The sequence below is a fragment of the Plectrocnemia conspersa genome, unplaced genomic scaffold, assembly GCF_051122295.1.
Source record: "Plectrocnemia conspersa isolate PC_06_02 unplaced genomic scaffold, ASM5112229v1 ptg000011l, whole genome shotgun sequence".
Taxonomy (NCBI): Eukaryota; Metazoa; Arthropoda; class Insecta; order Trichoptera; family Polycentropodidae; genus Plectrocnemia; species Plectrocnemia conspersa.
Window position 1 is genome coordinate 11,045,360 of NW_028277175.1, and position 23,503 is coordinate 11,068,862.

Consider the following 23,503-nt stretch of genomic DNA (forward strand, 5'->3'; position numbering starts at 1 on the left):
CGCGCGGTAATTCTGACGCAAGAAGACGTGTTTCTAATTAATAGATATTTTAAAATTTGTTTATTAAAGTTATATATATTCTAAACCAGTGCTATATAGCGTGTGGAATTTATGCCAAATTTATTTGAGCAGAAGTAAGTTTTTTTCTAGATGCATTTATAACTTTTAAAAATATATATTGCGATAGTAACTAGATAGTCTTATCACAATAATTCATTGAATAAAACATCTTATATAAAGTTTTTACTTTTAGTAAAGAGCATCGCGTTTTATTTAAATCAGTTTTATTACCTTTCATCGCTCTATTCAGAACAGAGAGCGGAAGAGTTAGCCCCGGGCGCCAGAATAGGCAGGGCGCCAAAATTTAGAATGTATGAAGATACGCATAAAAGTGAATCAGCGCACGACCTATATGTTGTTGTTTTTTATAAAGTGTACACACATAAATATCATGAATTTATATATATCTGGCTATATTTAAAGATGTGTTTTATAAAATGTTTACAAATATATTTCCTTGTTCAAACGATGTGAAAGGTTTTATCCGACGAAATTTCATTTTGTACAAAAATTTCATAGTAACAAAGGTTTCATTTACACAGAGAAGTTCGTATTTGCGAGTCGTATAAATAACTGCGTTTTAATCGAAAGCTTCGGCTATTTCTACCGTAGCAAAGTAATTAATTCATGAAGCTTTGGATGTGAATTCCAACCCTTCATGAGAGTTTTCAGGCGAAAATATTTTACATACCTTTATTTTACGTATGCAGCTCTGATAAACCAACATGTTGTTTTTCATATTTTGAGAAACAATTATTATGTCAGTTTTAAATTAGATATAATTTAGAAGTATTTTGCGGTAGCATTGAACCACTTTATTATCGAAATCGCTTTGTTTACGATACGAAAATGTTACAAAAAATACACCGTAGCTGTTTATCTCTAATTTTACAATGATTAGCGTATGGTTTGTGACAGCTGGAATGATTGCTTATGAAAATTCTAAATTCTTGAATTCACAAGTTAACGGAAAGTTATAGCTAAAGTCAAGCGTAAAAATTTACAGAGGTTTTAAGAGGATAGATAATAATGCAGGTATTGTTTTTTTATAAAGTCGATCTTTTTATATATATTTATGACATTTTCTAAAACAAATCTTAACTATATTTATATTGTATCAAAAGATTAAATTAAAAAGTGAAATTCGCACATTTGCAAAACATTTACGGTCGGTAAAAGGTTAAAATAAAATAATGTCTATATAAAACATTATGCAAGATTATTTTATGTAACATATTATAATTTATAAATTTAAGTACAAGTTCACTTAAATTTAAAACGTTAGAAATTAAAAAACACTAGGGTCTATAGGTGATTTGAACCCACAACTTTCAGGTATTAGTCACTGATTTATACCATTTAATGAAATACTATGACTTTTAATGAAATCGAAATATTCCTAAAAGCAAAAATGGTCTCCCTGATTCTAAATCAAAAATTCTCGCTATCTCGAAAATATGTTTTAAATGCCATTTCAATGGTCATATACGAATACATTTTCACCGGTAGAAATATATTTTTACCAATGAATATATAATTTATCAACAGGTGCTACTAAAATTATATGATTTCAACTTTTCCATAGGTAGCAATATATAAATATACATACTTATCATAATTTATTTACATGCGATATATAAATGTTACAATAAATGCGTATTTTTTGGTGAAGCTATATTTTCACTAGTGAAGTCTAAATATATTTTCACTAGTAGATATATATTTCTACTAACGAAAATATAATTAAACTTATGCTGCTAAAATGTATATAAAACTCAATTTAATAGTTGCGAAACGTCTATCTGCTGTTCAAACCCAAACCTAACCTAATAAAAGTCTTTAAACTAATTATAGTTTTAGAACAAACTAACTCAACTCATCTCTCAGGGGAAAATTAGCGAAATAAGAAATAGACAGACGTCACATCTCACATATTACTACATAGATATAAGAGTGATTATCAAAGTATATTCAAACCATTTCTAATATAAGAGTGTTGGTCCAATTATATTCAAATTTAATGTTGGCCAATAGGGGGGCGCAAAAACAATTATCACTTCTCAGAAGGCAAACATTCACGTCAAAAGTAATAAAATCGTGTCGGCGCCATCGCAGTGCGAACGTTATCGTAAGTCGTAATATTGTCGTAAAAAGTCAGATCTAGATAACCAAGCGTTCCCACTGCGAGGGCGCCGACACGATTTTATTGCTTTTGACGTGGATTTTTGACTTCTGTGAAAGGATAATTGTTTTTTGAGCTCTCTTATTGGTTAAAATTCGGTTTAAATATACTTCATTCGATTCTCGCTTATAGTAAGTCATATAATTTTTATAAAAAGTCCCAATATGAACGCTAGATAGCCGATCGTTCCCACTACGCCGGGGAAGAAACGATTGTATTACTTTTGACGTGGATTCTACTTCTGAGAAGGGATAATTGTTATTTACGCTATCCTATTAGTCTAAATTCGGTGAAGATATGCTTTATTCGATTCTTACTTTTAGTAATTCGTATCATTGTTATAAAAAGTCTTACGCCAACTCGATTTTATTGCTTTTGCCGTGGATTTTTGACTTCTGAGAAGTGATAATTGTTTTTTGCGCTCAAATTTTGCTTTAAATATGCTTCATTCGATTCTCACTTATTGTAAGTCATAATATTATTATAAAATGTCTTGATTAGCTGCTGGGGGGCAGCTGGGGGCATTACCCCCCCCCCCCTCCCCATTAAATTTTAGCAAAAAAATGCATGACTATGAATCTCAATGATATAGAAATATTAAAAAAAACGACCCTTGACTAGCTAACTTTTGTCCCCCCCCCCTCCTCTCGCCTCAGAAAAACTGAAATGACGTCCCTGAGTCGGAATCATAAAAAATTGGCCTACTCAAATCCTTTTTTTTATAAATATTTTTTTAATGTGTCGCACATAAATAATAAATGTGGGATTTTTAAAAATAATACAATTATAATTTTTTTTAAATAATTACCGTTTCATAATTTGAAAATCGTTTTCATTATTTATATTGCTATCGATTTTGAATTATAAGAAGCGTTCCTACTGCGACGGCGACAACATTATTTTATTGCTTTTGCCGTGGATTTTTGATAATTATTTTTCGCGCTCTCCTATTGAGGAAAATTCGGTTTAGATATGCTTCATTCGATTATTACTTATTTTAAGTCGTAATATTGTTATAAATAATATTGATGGACTGCTGGGGGTCAGGTGGGGCAATAGCCCCACCCCCTTTAAATTTAGGCAGAAAAATGTATGTCATTAAATACTGTAATATCAAAATATTAAAAAAGCGACCACTGACTGACCCACTTTTGTCCCCCTCCCTACCCCAGAAAAATCTGAAATAACGTTTCTGAGTCGGAAACATAAAAAATAGACTGAGCTCAGTTTTTTCTTTTCTTTATAAATATATTTTTAGTATATATTTTTGATTTTTTTAAATAATAAAACTATAAATTTTGAAAAAAAATCATAACAATTAATCTTATTTTATTTTTTTAACCTTTTTTATACAATAATTTGAAAATCATTTTCATTATTTATATTGATATCGATTTTGATTTTTAAAATTAAAAATATTGATTTATTACAGTTGTTAAAGTCAGAATCAGTAAATTTTGGAACGACTCTGTGTTTATATATTTTAGCCTACCCTAACTGGTTGTTGCCATTAACACGGTAGTTATTTAAAATATCTTTACGATAGTCAGAAATAACGCAACTGCAACCCAACTTTTTTAGGACAGTTGAATGAGAGTTGCGTTGCACGTTCTTCGTCGACTGACGCAACTCTCCTGCAATGGTCTACCTATATTATGAAAATATCAGGAGCATCTCATTCGAGTCCTTCGCGAGTTGATTGAAGGTTTCGTTGCAAGTGGACGAGACAAGGGTCCGACTGTGAAGCGACTCCCGTCCATCACTCATGTGACAATTTTTTGACTTAAATCGTAGTCACGTTGCACCGATGGACAAAGGGTCTTACTCTTATAGTAATATAAGTAGTTTTTATTACTTTTATTTAAAATGCTAATTTGATTATATTAACAAATATTTTAGTGTTATTACTGATTCACTATTAAATGTAATATTTCATCGTAGATGAATTTGAGTCATTAACCTTGTTCGTAGCCTTGCAGATACAATTAGATTAAAATTTTATCAAGAAATGATTTTGGAAAAGTTCTTAAGCCAGACTGGTCCGCGGTATTGTTTCAAAATAGTAGCTATTATAAACAGTATAACAGTAAAGAGTTTCAAAATGTATATAAGTATTTGTATATTTAAAATATACAGTAAATTTATAATTGGCCGTTCAATGAAATAGGGCGGAGCTCCTCGCTGACAATTAACGAGCGCTTCCGGCACTAACCTATAGTGCATAATTCACAAACAAATTTAAGTATGAATAATAAATGTAAGATGAAGTCCCATAAGCACCTGCATTTATATAAAACAATACACAGCGACATAAGCAGGGACAGGTTGAACCGTAGGCGGGTGGGGGCGCCTACCTAGTACCTAGGGTCGTATTGATTTTCACACAGTCGTCAACAGTTTCGCACAAAATACAACATCACTCTCATCCGCGGTGATTCGCGGTGATCCGCATCATCTCATCCGTTGTAGCAATCGGTCAGTCTGTCTCGTCGTTTTTGCGACGAATCTGGAAAGCGAAGCGAGCGCCCCTCCGCGCAGCTTTTAGGTTAGGAAATGTCGGCTAGTGCGCCGATTCGTTTCCGCGACGCCGACGCCGCTGCACGCGCCCCGGCGCTCTGGACCTTGTTTACCAACAACTTTTTGTTTTGTCGATAAACGCTGTCATCGTCTTTGCTTCTGAACGTCGGCATGGTGAAGCGTCCGTTGCCAGAAAACATTTTCACGTACGTATACCAAAACACAACCTCAAAAATTGAATGTGTCAGACGTCATGTTTTTTTAGTCCAGTACATTTCAATCATGGCACGATGTATGCATTATTTAAATAAGTCGATAATTTTAATTTAATATTATAACTATTTATTAAAAAATATCAATATAAACACTACCTAAGTATCATATCGCAATCTCGAAAAAAATCAATGCAATTTCTTACACTAACACAAGTATAGACGTAATTTATTTATTTTAGATATAAGCTCAGTAATACAGACATAAACATTATATGATATTTAAATAAGCATTGTGAACTTTTATAAAAATTGTTTTAGTTAAGTGTTTCTGATAGTGTAATTTTTCATTTCCAGAAAAAATAAATTTTGTACTGCAAACAAATTGCATGTACACAGGGCCTTTCAGAGAAAATGCGAGACCCTGTGCAACTTTGGAGGCCCTTCATAAATAAAAATATATGTGGGCACGACAATAAAATCAATGGTATTTAATATTCATTCGATTATAACATTTCATTATTTCACAGAAGCTTTTCGCGCTTTTCCACAAGCAAATTCAGTTATTATTTCGGAATAGTAAAAAATACGTGCTATCTGGTAATTAACGTTAAGTATTACCAGTTCATTTAATCGCTCTTAACTCATTGCCGATCGTAGAAAGTTTTAATTTTTTTCAAAACACTAAATGATCTTTCACCTTTTGCTACAAAGACAGAAAAAAAATCGAAGCACAATCGCTGCTTAGGAATCCCATACAGATAATCCTACCAATTTCATTTTTAGTTTTAAATTGGATTTGTAAATACGCTTCAGCAGTATTATTTCATTTTCATATTATACTAGCAATAATTTTGCCTTAAAAACAAATTGAAATTAACGCCTCAAAAATTTCTGCAACAAATTTATAATCTTTTAATCGACAATTTGCTTTAAAATTTGTAGTAATTTAATTTTATAAGGACTATATATCTAATTAAGTTCTTAATATTATCTTTTTATACAACCAATGTCGGTTTACGGCAGTGGTTCTTAAACTGGACTCCACGGACCCCTGGCATGTAGCGATTACCGAGAATACGCGAAACAATTTTGACACTGGTTGTATCAATAAAAAAGCAGTAAAAGCATCATATGAAGTATCCCTACCAGAGATTGCAATAGTACCGGTATTGACATTATTATTATTTTTATTAATTAATAATAAAAAAAGACAACATAAAATAATGTCCATTCATTCAAGGTCAAACTGTAAACTTGTACTTACACTTTTTTAAAGAACAGAATACCCTGATATTTTTAACAGGTACCCGGTCATTCTAATTTCAATATAATATTTGATTTATTCAAATGAGATATAGTATATCTAACACAATTTTCAAGAAGTTTCTCTTTCGCAAAACCCATTTAGAAATTAAGTGGATAGTGAGAGTGGTCTATATAAAAGTGACAAATATTATATAAAAGTGCTTTCAAAGAGCCTGTTTAACATTTTTATTGCTATTTGGACTACTAATTTTTTTTCAATCAATCTAAAAATATACTTCTTGCTGTCATTGATATATGTACATATGTATTTATTATAAATAAAATAAAATATCCTATTTAGGATGTTATCGAAAAAAACTTTTTGGAAAGTAATATCATACATAATTCCTCTTCTAGCGCTCATTTTAAAGGTGTTATATCTCGTTGTTTTTTTTTTAGAAAAAAATAAACGTTTATTACAAGATTAATAATTCATTAAAATTAAGTACATGTTGCTGGTTCACAATCATTTTCTAGCTTACGAGAGAAAAATAAAACAAATAGGGAAAAAATACGTATAATTATTTTTAGTAAAATGTATATACTCTTTTCGACAAATAATTGTAATCTTTCATTTATTTGGAATATAAGTAGTTATTTATATATATGATAATTGATATACAAGTTATTGCCAAAACACAAAAAGAAAAATCAGTCTGTGGTTAAAGACATAATAAAAATCTAAAAAATTGTTTAATAATTGGTATAATAAAAGGATTGAATATCTTTAATTTACCAATTTATTGCCGTGCTAATAAAAAGTAAGGTTCTTCCTTAATCTGAAAGGATAAAGAAGAGTGCTTTTTAAATACACCCGTCATTCGATTTACGCCAAATGAAAATTCCACAAGAAAAATTGCTTTAACAAAATCGCAATAAATTAATATTATATTTATACTATTAAAATTAAATTAATATATTAATATACCCACACATACAAAATATTTTATTTTAAAATAAAATCACTAGTATTCAAAGAGCTTAATATGTTTATAATTCAATATAAAATATTTAAAATTTCTTTATATTGCTTAAGCATGTTTTTATTATTAAATCGGTGATGTTTAACAGGAAATTATTTTTAGAGATATGTGCATTTAAATAAATACTTTGTTTCATAAAATGAATTATTTATGTATGGCAAATCTTCGAATATTTTCTTCTGAACCTGTTCTATTCAACAGTAATGCGCAAATAATTCGTTTTATGGAACAATTATTTAATATATTGCTCATTTAAATTGTCCTCTTGGTAAATTCTTTAAGCGCTTAAAATATTGAGGTCGATTTTTTATCACTAAATTAGCTACTAGAATAATTTTGCTTAAATTCATTCATTCAAAATCACTAATGTTTGCTTTTAATATTTTTTCTCCAGTCAACTATTAGATACTAAACAATATGAAAATCATTTTTTTTAAAAACTGCCTAGCATTTCATAGAATAAGATAATAATGTTATTAGAAAATTAACTAAAAAAAACAACATTGAAAAGATCAGTCTTCTATAAACAAGGGACGAGTAAGCGAAATAAAAAATCTTTTTATTTGCTATTACTTCAAATTTTTTTAAAGTACATAGTTTTACATTTTTATATCCCTTGACAATTAAAAAGTCTTTTCGCAGTTTATATGATTTTTTACAATCGCTTTTTAGTTCGAATAAGAAACAAGCATTAAATTTCACGTTGCATTGAAACAGACAATATCAATTATTTTTTCCCACCAATTCATTCGTATTTTTATAATACACTATTTAGATACAATAAATTGTTTATACGTAAAATTAAAAAATAAAAAAGTCCATATATCGACTCTCGGTAGCAAAATGTTTGTTTTACGGTGTAATTACTTCACTTATATCATTCACTTTATGTGTCAGCGCCAAATTTCAGTAGCCAAAGAGAAGTTTCCCCTTAGATACCATATGCATTTATATACACACATTCAAACACTTAAACTAGTCCATTCCGATCGATGACATGTTATGTTATTTTGACAACCAAACTAGTGCTGTGTGTTACATTTAGTTTGCGTGACGGATTTTTAACCTAATTTGTCCACTTCCAATGCAAATGTACGTCGTTTCGATGCATTATTGATTGCACCAATCTTCTGTAAGCATACATAATAAAATACAGGTTCAAAGTTTACGTTACATGGTAACGTAAATAGTATAAATACAACTTCACGATTCTATAAAGTGAAAATAATTAAGGCTCCATTTATAAATGAAAACACTTAAATTTAATCAAACGTAATTAATAACATAAACACCCAGATCCGTGATAAGCGTTTGGAAGCTAATCGTTAGTGAAATAATAAATATTGGAATAATGCGTTAAATTTTGTATTCTTTCTCTTACTTTAAATTGTTGTATAAGAGACTTTCCTCGTGTTTTTCAACTCATCATTTTCTCTTATAAACGTCTCATATTCACGCCAGAGTCAATTACTAAAAAATAAATGCACTCAATTCTATGTTCGTGAATAATTAGTGTCAATGAATAGAATTGTAAACATGTTCTATGTCACGTACTGGACAGTGTCTTCGTGTTAGATTGGTGCTTATTGCTCACTATTATTGTATAAGTGTGTTCACGATACTCAGTAATAGAACAGTGACAAAATGCAATAAATTTATGAGAGGTCAAAAATTGTTCGTTTTAAGATCAGAAGCGTTGTAATACCGAGAGAAAACTGATACTGATCTAACACAACGAAAATAATAATAATAAATTTCATGCTTATCCATTTATAAAGCCGTGGGTGTTTCAGAACATAAGTTTGATAAGAAAGAGCGTGTATAGTCATAAATGTTGCTCGCATCATCTTACAATTTATCTTTACTGCTATTTTATATCTATGGTTACGTCTATCCTTTTATACGATCTTCACTTTATTGCTTCATATACTTGGTAATTCACGGTAATTGATTTTATTTTTCGTAAAGCGGCGCTTTAGCAAAATATATATTTAGTATACATAAATAGTTTCTAAAAGATATCTGTAATTACAATGAATTTTGAAAATTGCTCTGCTAAAATTGTTGTTCTGTAAATAAATGCGGTTTGCGTGTGATTGGTTTCTAAATTTAGTAGTTAATAAAAGGCAGCGCATGATATATACTATTTTGTAACGTGGCATTTAATCGTAGAAACCAATGTACATAGTAATAGCGTATAAACCAATATATCTATATAGTTTTTGAGGAGCTTAGATACAAAAGGGCTTAAATGCTCTTCATCACGCATATTTATAGGGAAAACGACTAATCTCAGACTACTACTTCTCATAAACTCACATTTTTACGACATTATGTAAAGAACTTTGCAAATATTTTATTTATTTATTTTTATCATAACTCTGACAGATTTACCCAATGCGTAATGATTGTACAAACAATAGTTATTTTTTTAAATAATTTAATCTCGGACTGACTGTGTTAACGCAAATAGAGTATAGCCGCACAAATATCAAACTTTGATCATCTGATGTGATCCATTATCTTTTTTATGTGATATTATATATGCATATGTAGCATAATTTACTTCTTAATATGCGTCACGACTTCTCAATATTGAATGCGACTCATGAATGTGTCAAAATGTATGGCTAATATTTGGTCACGTAATATATGATGCCACTAGTGTAGATTGTTTTATTATTGATCATAAAATAAATGGGACTTGTTCTTATACTGAACGACGCGTTTTTAAAAGTTATTCTTTTGTTTTAACCTGACAAGCATAAGCCCAATGCGTTACAATGGGATAAATATGTACCAACTGAGTAAGTCGATCCGATATAATGAATACCTACAAATAAGTATTTATCCTTTGAGTAGTGAGTTAATTTACATTTTAATTTGTAATAATTTGTAATGCACCTGGGAATGAGTTTATTTCACGTATTTTCTAATATTATTTCTGTTGTTATTTATTGATTATTATTTTATATTAAATTATAGAAAAAAATTAAAGATTCCCAACGTTTGATTTTTTTTATTTATTATACTACTTTATTGTATTAGTATGTTTTAATAATATATTGAAACACTTTTATATAATATTAATAAATTTCGTTAATTTATTGTACATATTTTTTATATATTATTCAGTTTTTGTGTATTTCTTATAAAATACATATAAATTACTCTTTAATTTATTGGTATTATTTTCTAATTAACTCATTTACATTAAAGTAAATTTAAAATTAAGTATAAAAATATAATGTTTTTTTATTTATTATATCTTCAGTTATACATGTAAATATATAACTATCTGGGATATCTCAAAACAGGAAAAGATCGACCGCCGTACATGTACGGCGATACCGCTTAAAAGGTTAAACCGCCAAACTGAAAGTCTGGGAATCGGAGACATCTATTTTAATAATTATAAATTATTATGTATAATATAATTTATAACCAAGAGATGTCATTGCAACTGGGCTCAGTTTTTTCGAGTTTCAAAAAATTAGAGTGGCGCTGCCGGGCCTCGAACCCGCAACTTAGTCTGATTCGTTACGCACTACGCTATTCCGTCTTTAAGTGAAAACAATAATACATATAAATTTATAGTAGATTTATATGCATTCTATAATGATAATATACTATCTTATTTTATATAATGGTCTGTTTTTAACGTCTAGTTTTATGTATTAAAATAAAATATATATTCTATAGGTAATACATATACAAAACAGTCAGTTACTTTATACTACTTTTATATTAAAATATCGTATATATTACAACACATTGTTTTATAAAATGAGCTATAACAAATTTTTTAAAGCAAAATTTTTCATGACAAAACACACAGTGTAGTTAAACCAGTAATGTTTACAAAATGCATGATTTGTATTCACAATTAAGCATTTAAATGATAATGCTTGCCAAACATTTTTAGTATATAAAAGCATTACTGCCATTGTGAAAAAGCATGAACGTGGCAAATTTTATTTTTAGTTTAGCACGTCAAAATTTTCCATCGTTTGACAGGCGTGACACTTTGAGGTCACCATTTCCAATGGACACTTTAACGTACGCGAAGCGTGACGGTCACCACATGAATCATAAACTATTGAATGACACTTCAATGCAATTTCGAGAGAGTGAGTGATGTTTTTGAAAAATATATTATATATGCCTATTAATGCCATTGTATATTTAGTCAAAAAAATGATGATTTTCAATAATATTTATTCATAATTAAAATGTATTAGAAAGTTTCAATACTTAAATTGAATAAATTAAATTTACCACATGTCGGAGAATGTAGGTTCATATCTTTAAAGATAAATATAATATAAACCATAGTTTTGTGATGTTTCAACAATGAATTTAGAGATTTTTCAAACGAATATAAAAATCATGCAGAGCGCCTAGTATTGCACAATAGCCACTCAAAATTTCAAAAACTATTAATAATCATAAATCAACCCTTATAAGTTTTGAGATATGCGCCTAGAGGTTAACGTATATTGCGTTCACCACTCATTTTGAGGTAATAAAAAATTCAGCCGGATCACTGTGCATTTCTCCCGTTTTATTTGCATATATCCAAGTCTTTAGAATACACCAAAGCACTGAATTATAAATCCGTTCACTCGGCGTATTCACGAAGCCACACCAGTAGTAGCCCGTCAATAAATCAGGACCGTTCCATATTGTGTAGCATAGTTTTCTTTTCGAGTGTCTAGTCGGAAGGTGAAAAGGGGCGACTTCCGTGAGCTCGGGCAGTTTGGTTGTGCAGATTCGCATGATTCATAAATTGATACCCAAATCGCTTAGGGTTGTTTAGTTTGTTGCCGGTTACACCGGCGGAGATGGGCAAAGTCGTGCCGACACAAAGACCGTGTGTTGCCCGTTAACCCATTAGGCGCCGTAAAGTTCAGGCTGTTCATTTTAAATATTTTATTGAGCCGTGAGGGTAGTTGCTATCGGAACGTGCCGTTATTAATGTCTGATAGGACTTAATTGGGCGCGTGTATAGGGTGTTTGAAAAATTCAAATAATACATATGCTATTTTAATTCTTAGATTAGTCACTCATTACCACAACGAATTTTAACGCAAAGTTATAATCGTATGTTTTATATTTATATTTTTTTCGCATACAGATGCTTCAAAATAACATTATAAGCCATTGACATTTAAAAGCTATACAGCTAGCCAGTAACAGTTTTAAATATCGATTTAAATATAATATAATTAAACTTCAGTAAGACATGAATTGCCAATGAGTCGATAAAAATTAGTTATTGGTTATTTAATAAGGTCAAATTAAGAATATTGTGCTTATGGATAAGAATCTGATAGTAGTGATGCTTCATAAAAATACAAAATAAAATAATGGAATATTAAAATTATTTTTTAGTTCTTAATTACTTGTCTTATAATGTGAAAGTTTTTCAATATTATATTTTAAACACAAATCAATTCTGTGCTTGTTTGTTCTTATATACAAACTTGTTATACTTGATGTTTTGTAACGTATCTTTCTATTTTATATAAAGTTTAAGTCTCAATTAACGCGGAATTTTATCTTTTCTCATTTTATTATGCGTTATATACCTCGATTTATGCAATAATTCGTGAAACATTTTCTGGACGGGTGGTGACAAGTGGCAATTAGACAAATTTTTGAGCCCCTGCAGTAGTATTTTATTGAAGTTTTAGAATCGAATTGTTGGCGGACGAAGCCCTGCCGGTCGTTGTACTCCGTCATGGTCCACCAATGAATGTATTCCCCTAGCTGCCGTCAGGTCATTGTTACCTAGTTTTGTGGCCAAATAAAACGGCCCCATAAAATCAATGTATAATTGAATATCCAAATAAGCTGAAGAAGCACCGCTTTCCGTATTTCACTTATGAACGTAACTTAACATATAAATTAACTCCGTATTCGTAATTAAGTATTTCGCGCTCATAGCTTTATGTTTATAAAATTGTAAAACTTACAATCTAAATATTTTAACTGCTTATTTTTGTAACTTTTGGTTAGTTGCATATTGCATAACATACAACATAAGCAAAAGCTACACATTCTACACAATACCAGTTCAAATTTAATAAATAATTCGTAAGACTCATATTTTTTATTTAAAATTTTACCTCTAGCTTGACTATAAAAAACGGACTTTCTAAACGTTTTTTAAATGTTTTATCACTCAAATGAAAACAACTGATCCCCACTCAAAAAATGCTTTTAAATTTAAGAGAAAATTACAAAATAAGATACATATAATACTAACATAGTGGTGACCAAATTATTGTGCAAACGAAAATTGCGCACACAAATTTATGAACATAAGTGATTGTTTGATTGTCAAATATTAATTTTTGTAATTCAAACTGCTTTATATTTTTCTCTATTTTTAAGTACAAATTAGTGTAATTATAGGAAATTAGGTGTAAATTACTAATTTAATTGTATTAATAATCCTAAAACATTATATATTTTAATTAAAATAATATTAACATATGTTACATATACAGACATTATGTTTTATATATATTTACGTATTCTTAAATATATGTGTATTGATCGTCTATGATCAGAATTTTTGTTGTTTGTAATTTTCACTGTGCGCAATTTTCGTTTGCGCAATAATCACCGAACCTAAAATAATATAAAGGTTTATATTCTTTTTTTTGGAATATTATTTTTAAAGACATATCTGCTGTTGTTAATCTTGAATAATAACATTAAACTGCGGTGTGGTATTTGACAAGCCAACACGCATGTTATGTGTGACATCTAATCGATTACGAGATTCTCTGTTTTAATTGCAATATATATGTATATATAAATATTTAATTGTATTATTTATATGTGCAAAAAATGACTGATCATAAATAATATAATTATAAAATAAATAAGCATTAAAATGTCAAAATTTAACTATTTTCTGTATATATAATATATATTTTTTTAATTTATTATATATATATATATATATATAAGTACACTAAAGCAGGGGTGTCAAACTCAAAAGGCACCAAGGGCCGCATAAGGTATTTTGAGCACGCCGGCGGGCCACATCAAAAAACTTAAGAATCACTGTAACATTTCGTATTATATTTAATTAATTTACATACTTACTACAACGGCTACATTAAGCTATCGTCTCTTAACGCTAAGTATAATAATTTTTATCGAAATTTTGAAGGATGGGATGAAAAAAATATAACATTACATTATCAAAAAAAATATAATTTATTTATTACAAATACAATTTTTTATTTTTGCCCTGAGGTTTGATGCCTCTTTTTCATCACAATTGTTTTTAAATTTGGCTTAAATGTATTTGTTGTTCCCACCTTCATTAGGGATGACAAATGTTTATCATTAAGCCTTGTTCTTTGGGATGTTTTTGTTAATTTCATAAATGAAAATAACTGTTCGCACAAATAAATGGAACCGAACATTGCCATAATTTTTATTGACAGTTTTTTTAAGTTCGTATAGCTTTTGGGAAGGTATGAATAAAAACCAGGTATCCCCACTTCTAAATACTTAGCTCTGAGCGTAGAATCTGACTGCATTTCTAATAATTCCATCTGGAAGTTTTCTTTTGCTTTTACAACGTCAAAGTTGAACGGTGCTGAGAATAATGAAAATTGTTCATCCAAATATGAGAAATTACTAAATCTATTCTGAAATTCTTCCAACAACAAATCCAGGTGACTTTGGTATTTAGAAAAGGTAAATATGGATTCAGTATTAACATTGTTTTTGAGTTCTTTGCAGTTAGGAAAATGAACCAAATTTTCACGTGACAACTGTGTCTTCCATAACTTTAGTTTTGTAATGAAGCATTTGATATCATCGTACAACTGAGTGATGAGTTTGTTTTTGCCTTGTAATTTCAAATTAAGATCACTTAAATGTGCAGTAATATCTACAGCAAATGCTAGATCATGGACCCAACTGTCATCCTTTATTTCATCCGTGTTTTTACCTTTAATCTCCAAAAATAAAATGATTTCTTGTCTTAGCAAATAAAATCTTTTCAACACTTTATGACACGATAACCATCGAACTGCCGTGTGAATGGAACATTGTGAACTCATTATCCATATCTTTTAACAGCTGACTGAATTGACGATAGTTGAGAGCATTTCCTTTGATAAAGTTCACTATTTTTATAACCAAACTAAGCACGCGGTCTAATGTTAATGTCTTTGTACACAAATTTTGTTGATGAATAATACAGTGAAAATGGACAAATGATGAATCTGGATACAGTTCTTAATTTTTGTTCGCAATTTGGCAGCAACACCATTATGCCTGTCAGACATATTCGCTGCACCATCAGTAGATAAGCACACAAGTTTACTCAAATCAAAATCATAGTCATCCAAAATCCCCTCGACATTTTCAAAAATGTCTTCGCTTTTCGTTGTAACGTGCATTGGAAGCAGTTCGATGAGTTCTTCGTAAACATTGAATTCAGTGTCACAGGCCCTGATGAACATTGCGAGCTGTGCGATTCTTGTGATGTCATCAGGAAATAGAAAAATGCTGAAATTTCCATGATGCAGCCTTTAATTGTTATTTCAGATCATCCGCCATTTCATCAATACGTTTAGCAGTATTTCTAGTTAATGATATGTTCTTAAATAAGTTCGTTTTCTGTGGGAACACAATGTCAGCCGTTTTTACAAGGCATTGCTTTACGAAATTTCCTTCACTGTAAGATTTCCCGCTCATGGCGATCATTCGACTGAGTTCATAGCTTGCATGCATCACTACTTCATTTTCTTGAACTACCTTGGCAAACATAGATTGCTGGTTTTTCAGTCCCAATTTGAGCTCTTTCAATTTTTCTTCTCTCATTAATTCTTCGTATTTATCATATATTGATTTATGTTGTTCATAGTGCCGTTTAATGTTATATATCTTTGGCACATTAATAGTATTATTACATATCAAGCAAATTATTTTATATTTTCCTTCACAGCAAAATTATATTCTAATTCCCACTTTCCTTAAAAATTTCGGTGCTCATCCCCGATTTTTCGTTTTGACATATTGAATACAAAAGACTGGAATAAATAAATAAGGGGCATTATATATTTTGGGGTTAGCTATCTGAGTCGCTTCTAATGAGACTGTTTTCGAGCGAATCACGAAATATTGTATATAATATATGAATATTGTAACGCGACTTTTACTCAGTTTCAATTACAAATTACTAAAAATCAATATATTTAAATAAATCTGATCCAAAAATACCTTTTGTGTGGACTCAAACAATTAATGAAAAATACCGTGGGTACCCGCGGGCCGCAAAAAAATTGCTTACGAGCCGCATGCGGCCCGCGGGCCGCGAGTTTGACATGGCTGCACTAAAGTATATAAATACTGCTTAATATAGTATATTACACATTATTTTACTACCACTTGAATAATTCATATTCTTATGTAACTTACAAAATTGTACAATACAATAGATGACAAAAACTCCTACGGTTACTAATTATTAGGCAGATTGATAAGACCTTGTAGTTTAATTCGTAAAGCCGTAATTACATACTTCCTCGTCTAAAGCACATTTCAAAACGTTAGGAATGTATTATTCTTAAATTTTTAATCGATCTATTGCTGTATTATATAGCATTTATATATTAATCCCTGCGTCATTTATTTTTTATAGCTCTTGAAAGGTGCGAAAGAATTCGATTCAGTCTTGAGTTTATAAGATTATTGCCCTAATTAATAAAATATTAGATCGATATCAACCAGTTCATGGAGAAAAGCCATCTATGACTATGCAAGAAATTTAAGGAAACGTGCAAATGCATTATATTATGAATTAATATATTTAATTTCCTGTTTTTATAAAGAATTCACGATCTATTTGTATACAAAAATACACCCTTTTCTATTAAAAAGTACAATAAAAAAAAATTAATTTGATTTATATATTTATGTATAAAAAATAATTATAATATATATTTTATTTCATTTATAAGACTATTAGATTAAATTACGTATCTTCCAATTTACTTCACTAATTGAAACACATAGTCAATCGAACGCGTATTTAACTCTAATTTCACACATAATTTGCCTTACAACCACTGATTGAACTGTTGACGTTTATGTTTAACATGTCCAAAGATGTTTCAACACATTTTATTATTTATTTATATAGTCGTAATACAATATATTATATATTAATTAATATATACACATACTTTATTTATATTCATCATCCCTTATTTGTCTATTTGAGAATAATAGAAGGAAATATTATATGTTATGCATAATAACGTATTTTAATAATGATGTGTAACTTTATCCAGTAAAAGGTTATGTTATGTTATATTTACATGTTCTATATACCAGGAAAGGTATTGCGAACGAAATAACTTTTTAACCCTTTCCGTAAAACGTGCTTTATAAATCTGTAATTGAGTTAAAGCCATAGTTCCTCGCTCCTATTTTCGTAGCTATAGCCAATTGACCTGAATCTTAATATTATATGGTTTTTCCGTCACTATATAACAATAAATACAACCCGTTCTAAAATCAACGTTGGTTATATTTAATTAAAATTAATAGTATCGCTTCTATTTTAATTCTTATTGCGTCTCGACCTTTACATAGATGTGTTTATCAGAAAATATGCTTATTGGGTTCCTTAATATTATTTTTCATTCTCATATCGCAATATATATTCCACAAGAAGTAAAACCGTATCTAATTTAATCGATTATACATTATCTATTAAATATTTTAAATTACAATATTATACTTGTATCAATATTTATTACTGGACTAAATTATAATTTATTCATTGTGCATAATTTCACAATAAATATACAATATAGTACTTTAAATTGATAGCATCAAATGTTACATATATATGTAAACATCTCTAATCAAACAATATTAAAGTAAATGACTTGACAAACATACGTCACAAAAGTAGCGATTGACAAACCTGTCAAATTTTTTTACTATATATCTGTTTCTAGTGTTAGATTCCGGGCCTCTTGACAAAAATATTTTTGAACATCGTAATATAATTTCTTGAATAAATAATAATATGTATAAGTTAACCCTTTTTATGCGACAAATTAATTGCGACATATTTTCTGAAATCATGTTTTATGCGAAATATTTTAATTTGACTTTATTATCTACTTATAACATTTTCCTGATTATTAGTAGTGTTTTCTTTGCTGCTCAGTGTTGCCATATAATGAATTCAGTCCAGATCAAAAGCAATAAAATCGTGCCATCATGGTAAAAGCGTTTTTTATAACAATATTACGCGTGAGAATAGAATAAAGCACATCTAAACCAAATTTTGCCCAATAGGAGAGCGCAAAAAACAATTATCACTACTCAGAAGGCAAAAATCCACGTCAAAAGCAACAAAATCGTGCCGTCGCCGTCGCAGTGGGAACGCTCGTTACCGAGCGTTCCCACTGCAGCGGCGCCGACGCGATTTTATTGCTTTTGACGTGAATTTTTGCCTTCTGAGAAGTGATAATTGTTTTTGCGCTCTCCTATTGATCAAAATTCGGTTTGAATATACTTTTATCAGCCCTATTATATTGTAAGTCCATAATAATATCGGTAAGAATAGCTATCATATTTTTAAAACATAGTGTAATATCGAAATGCAGACAAACTGTGTAACGATATGTGAGATGCGATATTTATCTATACTTATTCTTCCGCTAATTTTCCCCTGAAAGATGATCTGGCTCAGTTTGTATTTTGGACTTGCTTTAATAAAAATATATATTTACAAACCATACTTATTAGTTTCAGTTAGTTCATTAGGTTAGGTTTGGGTTTGAACAGGAAATGGACGTTTCGCAACTGTCAAATTGAGTTTCATAAACATTTTAGAGCAGCATATTAGCGTTTATTTGTATTTTCGCTAACAGAAATATATATTTACTGGTGAAAATGTATTTGGACTTAACTAGTGCAAATATAACTTTACTTAAAAATACACATTTGCTGTAACATTTATACATCGGATGAATATAAATAATGATAAGATGTAAATCTATATATTGCTACATATAGAAAAGTTGAAATCAAATAATTTTACTAGATAAATTATATTTTCACTTGTAAAAATATATATCTACTGGATATATATTAGACGATATGATTTTACTAAAATTATGTAATTTAAAAAATATTTTCGGGAAGATTAGAGACTGTTTTTTCTAGTTTTATTTTTTTGGAATAAGCGCATTAAACTGAATGTATTATTTATTAATTTTGCTTTATTAAATCTAGTTGTCAAATTACTGATAATACAATATATAAAAACATTAAATTTATCTAACTCGGCTTGTGGTGTTGTTGATTTTTTGTTATTTCCTTGCTTTTTCCTTAGGTATTCGATCTGAATTTTAAAATCGAATACCTAAATGTACTGCTACTAATTTATCATACATTCGTTGAATATTTCCTCTCATGTCTAATATTTTTTAAACGTTCAAAAAGCAATAAAGTTAACAATAATTTGCAAAAAAATTTTAACACAAAAAAGCACAATCTGTCCCTTTTACTAGCTGGCCATACACGCGTGGATCTGTCCGTCGCGGGTGCCTGGCGGACAAATCTGATCGTGTGTTTCACAGATTTGTCTGTCCGCCGTCTGTCCGCTATTCGTGCAAAACGATGGATTTCAGTATTTTTTGCTAAAATTGATCCCTTAAATGGTTTTATGACACTCACCTTAATTAATTTGCGCTAAAGTTCCCGCCATCGGTAAACATCTAAAATAAATAGTGATACGGTTTTATTACTTTATCACCCATCGGTTACTTATTATTATTACTATTGAAAATGTATTTTTTGACATTTTTTATCAAAGACAGTGAGACATTATATATTGTAAACTAAATTCGTGTTTTAAAAATAATTTTATAGCGTGTAATTGATTATTACTTTGACACCAATCGCCATTAGTAATTTTTCTAGTACTGTATGGATATGGCTTTTTAATATGCTTGTTTATTTAAAATGCACAATCACCTAAAAACACGTAAATCTAATGTCGGATAAGTATATCGAAACTCAAACAGTTTGCTCGGATAGATCTGTTCTGGTATCCGTCGGACAGATCTGTGCGTGTGTGCTTACTAATAATAATGTTTATTATGAAATTACTAGCTAGAAAGGGGTGATTTTGAAGGCAATGTTCCGCTCCTATTATATCTTGTATAAGGAACTTATATCTGAAATACATCAGTATATAGGTACATTTCTAAAAACTGTAGTTTAGTTCAGATTCATTATTTGATGTTGGTTTTTACTTATTTTATAAATAAATTCTTGCTGTGATTTTTTTAAAGTTAGGCCCTTTAAGGAGAACGGGCCCCGAGAATTTGCTTCCTCTCAGTAGGCCTATGTATGTGTTTATGTAACAATAATAATATTGTTTACTTGCGTAAAAACCGTCAAAATTTTAAACTAAAAAAAATAAAAAACGATGTCACCAGTTCTTTAGCCAAATTCCCAATATGAAAAATTCTTTGTAAATGTTTTAAACTAATAAAATAAGGTACATTTAAAGCAATAATGTAATATTTTATTCATGCTGTTTCAAGATCATTTATTGGTAACAATAAGCACGATAACTGATAATCTATAACTTTTGATAAAATTGTTAAACTTTTAATTTTTCTAGTTTAACATTTTAATTTTACTTTTTTTTTTAATAAAAAACACATACAACAAATGGTATGATACCTTTTTATATACATATGTGCACAACTTGATTTTAGTTAGTCACCACTATGATGTATATCTTTCATCTAAAAATAGTCTGAAGTGGTCGACACGAATTCTATATATAAATATGAGTTTAATTGTACCAATCACATTCTTTAACTTTAACTGATCAATATAATGAAAAGTGAATGATATTAGTTGCGAGTGATACAATAGATATGTAATAACGACTCTAACATTTTTTAGGTTCATACATATCTGTTATTTGTAAAAATAATGGTATTTTAATATTATTTTATACAGTACAACAATATTTTTTTTAGTTATATTATGAATAAATTATATTTGTCATGTTTTATTTCTATGGAAAATTTCTTAATGTATGTACCATTCATTGATTTTTCAATAAGTACGATACTGTATGTTAATATTTAATAGCTATATGTATTATCAAGTAGGTGAGCTGGTAATTCATATTTTTTTATATATAGAGTATTGTTTAACTATGGTATACAATTATACTTGATCGAGTTGAGAATCACTACCTTGAAATCTGCCAAATTGATACCCCAAACACTGTAATCTAACCTTAATGGACAACAAATCTTATACCGGGAATTCAATTTCAAAAGGCAAGGAACCGCCAGGATTAACTTCCAATAGACCATATTGACAAACACGAAAAACAACAACCCTCGTTGGCACGCGAACTATGAATTCTGCCCTATACAGACACAAACATAATTCAGATCGTTTTTTCAACCCTATCGAACAAATTGATTTATCGCACGACAGCTTCGTGTGTAGGTAGCACTATCAGCGCCACAGTTGACCTACGCCACTGTCATAAAGCTTCCGAAGGATGAACTAAACTTTTATGACCGCGAAAAATCGGTTAGCATACACAGATAATATATGGAAGCTCTAGCGTTTAAGCACACAACGTACGTGGAAGTGGATGTTCGAGTTTTGCCCATGTCGTAAATACTACGTTCTTATCACGATTCCCGTCAACGGTGTTTGCAAACTTTTAACAGTGCAAAACACAAGGATATACATTCGTGTGTATGTGTATTTGAGTTCAACTTTAACAGCAAAAATTAACAGTAGCCGTCAGAAAGCATAGCGTTCTAATTGCCACCTGGTACGGATTGATATGTATGCTTGTTCAAAGATTCGTGTGAAAGCTCTATATGTGTTATATTTATTTATCTGCTCGAAAACTTCATTATAGTTCAACCGCAAATGGGTTGTTGATAGAAAGAATATATATTAGATTGTATGATATATATCTTCAATTAACTTTTTGCATGCTTTGAACGTAGATAGCTAAATAATCTAGATATTTTTACGAATACTCGTACTTAACATGTCTGAAACAGATTGAAAAACAATTTAAAGCGATATCAGATTCGACTCGAGTGTATGTGAACGTTTCCAAGTCGAAGGAATATATACATAGTCCTTGTATTAAATAGCTAACATACTTTTCGACGCTTTTCGTTGTAAGATATAAAAGCTTTGTTATAAAACTATGTAATTAGTATAAATATTTACACTTCAAAGCACCTCACTGCATTCCTTATAAAAAATATTCCTTATTTGCCTATCGATAAAATCATAACAAAAAATATGTTTGCTGAATATTTATATTTGTAAAAACCATACATAATAATTTATTAAAAAAAAAAACATATTTATTCATTATTTATAGTAACTAAAAATAATTATATTATAAAAATAAGAATATTTATTTCATTTTTGTTAAGAAAAATTAAATAGTCTATTACTAATTTTTGTTGTGATTATTCCTGCCGTCGAAAATTATCGCTCGCTTTCCGTTGATGTTGGCTTAATTTAGAGCAAAGATTCAGATTTCGAGTCTGTTCTCCGGTTGGTTACGAAATCTTAAATTTATTTCGTAGACTATATTAAATTTTTCTACCGGAGAAATATTCTGGTGGTTTATTGGTTATTTAATTATTCTATGATTGTCAAACTATCTAAATCAAAAGATAGTCGTTCTAATAAAGCTTGCACATTAATCAAATATATTTTTATTATTAAAAAAAAATAATAAAATCAATAAATATATTTTTTAAATATTATTTATTTATTTGGTATCATAATTGGGCTTTTGTTAAAAATGTATTAAACTGATGAACTGATAATATAATATTTTCTTTTTTTAATTTTTGATATAATTGCTGCGTAAATTTCTAGAAATAAAGTATGATATTAATTTGCAACTTTTTCAGTAGAAAATCGGTTTCGTATTATATTGTATTGTTTTAAAAATCATGTGCCAACAAAAAAGCAGGAAATTCCCTGGTTTTCCTGCAACATGATCTCTAATAAGAACATCTATTAAATCGATATAAAGTCAAAAACATATAGTTGTACATTAATCTAAATTCAGATACATAAAAACCACTATTATTTAATTTGTATAAAATTTTGCTTATATAGATATAATAAAAATTATATAAAATTATATAAAATAA

General features: G+C 29.4%; 1 protein-coding gene across 2 annotated transcripts in view; it reads left to right on the plus strand.

Moving 5' to 3' along the window:
* LOC148229503 (uncharacterized) overlaps nucleotides 1–23,503 on the plus strand; it is a 31,350-nt gene continuing 7,847 nt past the window's right edge. Inside the window, exon 1 of one of the 2 annotated variants that reach the window (XM_088198293.1) lies at nucleotides 1–134. The gene's annotated coding sequence lies outside the window, so the exon portion shown is untranslated. Of the gene's footprint in view, nucleotides 135–4,680; nucleotides 4,966–23,503 lie in introns of those variants that run through there. The other variant, XM_088198291.1, reaches the window with a different exon arrangement.